Below are 4,934 nucleotides of genomic sequence, written 5' to 3'. Positions count from 1 at the left end.
ACAATAAAAAAAAAAAGGGTAGGGAGGGGCTAGCAAATGAGTGACCATACTGGTAACTGGATTTGGTCCTATCTAGACCTCCCAAGGTCTTGAAGTGCAGAATGCTGCTGGGTTCCACAGCTTGTCCTCAAACTATCAATAGCCTCTCATTTTCTCCTTGCAAAGCTTCTAAAGCAGTTAGTAAAGCCAACCAACACCACCATCCATATAATTACCAATGCCCTGTGTCTTCCAAGTGCTAGAACTATTGCATAACCTAGTGCTCACTATCTACCTCTGCAGTGGAAAATCTTAGTAAGTATGAAGCTATGGTGTGTAAGGGTTATCAGCACTCCCCTCACTTCCATCCAGGAAGTAATTCCCTTTCCCAGGGCTGATTTCTAGGACCTTCTAATACCCTGTCTTATCCTGGGCTAGCCCTGAAAGCAGAACCTGAGATAAGATCTTCTGGCAAGCCCTGGCCAGTGTTGCTCAGTTGGTTAAGCATTATCCCAAGGATTAAGATGTTGCTGGTTCGATTCCCAGTCAGGGCACATGCCCCGGTTGCGGGCTCAATCCTCGGTAAGGGGGTGTGTAGGAGGCATCTAATCGATGTTTCCCTCTCTTATCAATGTTTCTCTCCCTTCCTTGATCAATAAAAATCAATAAAAATATATTTTTTAAAAAGACCTTTCGGGCAAATAATTTGTGAGGAAACAGGCATGAGGGACTGGAGGAAAAGCCAGTCCAAGGATGTATTGCTGTGTTGAGCACTGCTGTGGGCCACTGGGGCTTGATCCCACTGGAACCTGCTGAGGAATGAAAAAGGTGTCTCTCAGAATTGTCCACTTGAGGAACATAGTGAGAAGCATGTATCCATTGGCTGAGGGCCACCCCAGGAGGTGAGGCACCCACTACCCCTGCCCCCCCGGTCTGACTTCTGGACTATACATGTGGGCATTCCAAACAGTCTTCCATTAGTGTCTCACCCAGGACACTGGGAAGCCCCAGGGCAGAAAATGAGTGGTATGTGTTGTACACTTGAAGCATGAAACTGTCAACACAAAGTGAGTGAAGTCGCAGATGCAGCTGGAGTAAGAGGTGAGGCCCAGAGGATGTGACACAGGACACAGAGGTGGCTGTTATGCAATCTCTCAAACAACTATAAGGACAATAACTATCATGTGTTGAGCATGTAGCAGGTTCCAGGTACTTCAGTGCTTTTTGTACTTATCCTCATGTAATCCTCAAAATCCCCTCTTCCCCCAGCTCCACCTCAGCCCTGCACAGACATCAGCAACCCCTGCCATGTGCCACCCACCATGGCTTCTGGATTGAATTGTGTAGGAAGGGAAGAAGAAAAGGAAGAGGAGAACCTACTGGATTTTCATTTCAGTATCTACTTTTTCCCATTTCCAGAAGTTTCACTTTGATTCTTTTACAAATCCACCAATCTTTTTAATATTTTTTTGTTGTGAAATACAGCACACATTATATGGAGATGAATAAAAATATATATGCAGTTTAATAAATTATATCAAGTGAACACTAGTGATGAAATGTCACCAGCATCCCAGAAACCCTTGGCAGGTCTCTTCCCAATCACAACCTCACCTCCCCAACTTAACTACTACTCTTTTATGGGATATTTAGGTGATTGTGAGTTTGGGGCTGTTACAAATAACGGGGCTATGCCTGGTTGGCGTGGCTCAGTGGTTGAGCGTTGACCTGTGAATCAGGAAGTCACGGTTTGATTCCTCATCAGGGTACATGCCTGGGTTTCGGGTTCAATCCCCAGTAGGGGGCGTGCAGGAGGCAGCTGATCAATGATTCTCTCTCATCATTGATGTTTCTCTCTCTCTCCCTCTCCCCTCTCTGAAATCCATAAAAAGATATATTTTTTTAAAAAGATAAAAAATGAGGCTATGACTACTCTTATGCATGTCTCCTGGTTCCCATGCGCATGCAATCATGTTGAATATACGTACGAATGGGTCATGAGGTATGTTTATCTCCAGTATAAGCAGACAAAACCACACTATTTTCTTTCTTTTTTTTAAACTTTTAATTAGAGCATTGTTGGATTTTAATATTCATCTTTATTAATTTTATTTGGAATGCACACATGAGGTGCTTTTTGATAGAGACAGATTTGTCTTTTTTTAAAAAAATATTTGTATTGATTTCAGAGAGGAAGAAGAGGGAGAGAGAGATAGAAACATCCATGATGAGAAAGAATCATGAATCGAATTGGCTGCCTCCTGCAAGTCCCCTACTGGGGATCGAGCCCACAACCCGGGCATGTGCCCTTGACTGGAATCAAACCTGGGACCTTTCAGTTTGCAGGCCGATGCTCTAGCCACTGAGCCAAACTGGCTAGGGCCACACTATTTTCCAAAGTGGTTCTATGTTGCCTGTTATAGCATTCTATGATCAGACACCATGAATACAATCCTCCTGTGAAGGCTAAAGTCCCTAAGACAAAGTATCTGAATAAAAGTACCTTTGGGGAGAACTAAGATTTTCTTCAGAAAAATCACTTGTAAAAAATAAACTTTTAAGTTTCTCATAGTTACATTAAAACAAAGTATTGAACCCCAAACTACAAAAATAAAATTGAAAATTTTAGATAGACATATGATGGTAATATTGGTCTTTCAATTCTGAGACTGCTGTGATTACTATAAGACAAAGCAAATGAGCATGGCATGGCATTCCAGTATCCTCACTATTCTTGAGAACTGGGATTCTTGCCACGAGAGGAGATACAACATATGATAGAAGGTTAAGTAAAAGCCCTAAAGTGCTAAAGGGGCACGAAGGGACTTTTTCTCAGTGATGGAAATGTTCTATATTGTCATTATGGTGGTGGATACACATTTCTCAAAACCTGTATTTGTACCTTCAAAATAGGTCAATTTATTGTATGTAAATTATATATTAATAAAGTTGATTAAAAAACACACACATTTTGCAATCCTGAATTTAAATTGAAAATATCAGTGTGGCCTTAGCTGTTTTGGCTCAGTGGATAGAGCGCCGGCCTGCGGACCAAAGGGTCCCGGGTTCGATTCCAGTCAAGAACACATACTATGATTACAGGCTCCTCCCTGGTTGGGGCATGTGCAGGAGGCAACCAATCGAGGTGTTTCTCTCACATCGATATTTCTGTCTTTCCTTCTCTCTTCAACTCTCTCTAAAAATCAATGGAAAAATATCCTTGGGTGAGGATTAAAAAAAAAAAGAAAGTAAGAAAATATCAGTGTGAATTCATTAATTTTTTCATTTGTGGGGAAATACACACACACACACACACACACACACACACGCACACACAGATATGTTTGCTAGCTCTAAACACTGAAAAGGCATCCAATTTAGCATCCAAAAAATTAACTTTAAAGGTGATGAATCCAACATTTATCCCAAACCTTTTCCATACCTCTAAGCCAGTGGTTCTCAACCTTCCTAATGCCACGACCCTTTATTACAGTTCCTCATGTTGGGGTGACCCCCAATTTCATTGTTACAAATTGAACATAATTAAAGCATAGTGATTAATCACAAAAACAATATGTAATTATATATGTGTTTTCCAATGGTCTTAGGCGACCCCTGTGAAAGGGTCGTTCAACCCCCAAAGGGGTTGCGATCCATAGGTTGAGAACCACTGCAGTCTAAGCAAACAGTAGATGAAACATTTTCCTTTACAGAATTACTAGAGGCCCAGTGCACAAAATTCGTGCATGGTTACAGTCCCTAGCAGCTGCCAGCTGCTGGCTGCCAGCCGGGGCCTCCCTTCGCACCCACCTTGGCCTGGCACCACCCGCTCACCTGCTCCACCGATCTGCCCCAGTCCCGCTCTCATCGGGGCGGCAGCACCTCCACTGCCAGCACTGTGTTGCTGACATCCACTATGTTCCGCACTGCCCCCTGGTGGTCACCACACATCTAACTCCCAGGTAGGTTGAACTCCCACCCGTAGGGACAATTTGCATATTAGTCTTTTATTATATAGGACTAGAGGCCCGGTAAACGGGATTCGTGCACTCGGGAGGTTCCTCAGCCCGGCCTGCGCCCTGCACCCTCTGACAGTTCAGGAGCCCTTGGGGGATGTCCTTGGTGCTGCTGCAGAAGCGGGAGAGGCTCGCCAGCTGTGAGCCTGGCTCAGGGCTTCTGGCTGAGCAGCGCTCCCCCTGTGGGAGCACACTGATCACCAGGGGGCAGCTCCTGCATTGAGCATCTGCCCCCTGGTGGTCAGTGCACGTCAGAATGACCAGTCATTCCGCCATTCGGTCGATTTGCACATCAGCCTTTTATTAAATAGGATTCTAGCCAACAAAAGAAGACAGAATCAGAATATCACCACTTTGCCATCTCTAATGAACTGACTGATCTAGGCATTGATCAATGACTGCTAGCATCCCCTCAGAAGAAACAACCAGCCCTAGCTGGTTTGGCTCAGCGGATAGAGCATGGGCCTGCAGACTCAAGGGTCCCAGGTTCGATTCCGGTCAAGGGCATGTACCTGGGTTGCGGGCACATCCCCAGTAGGGGGCGTGCAAGAGGCAGCTGAATCGATGTTTCTCATCGATGTTTCTAACTCGCTATCCCTCTCCCTCTCCCTTCCTCTCTGTAAAAAAAAATCAATAAAATATATTAAAAAGAAAAAAAAAAAAGAAACAACCAGACATTAATGACTCCTGATGGGAGATCACAACAACCTAAATAATCTTGCCACAAAAATTGAACTTAAAAGCTGATCAAGCCGCTGGATTCAATTTCCAATCTAGAGGAACAGGTTAAATAAACTACATCCTGGGGATGTAATAAATAAAATCCAAACAGTAAAAAAACCAATAATAATCCAATTCTGAGGGGGTGGGGGGGCGGGAATGAATCTATAGGATAAGAGAGCTAACAACCAATTTCAATAAATTAATATGACACCCAAA

This window comes from Myotis lucifugus, unplaced genomic scaffold, assembly GCF_000147115.1.
Source record: "Myotis lucifugus unplaced genomic scaffold, Myoluc2.0 scaffold_100, whole genome shotgun sequence".
NCBI lineage: Eukaryota > Metazoa > Chordata > Mammalia > Chiroptera > Vespertilionidae > Myotis > Myotis lucifugus.
The sequence above is the reverse complement of the archived record's forward strand: the minus strand, read 5'-3'. Positions refer to the sequence as shown.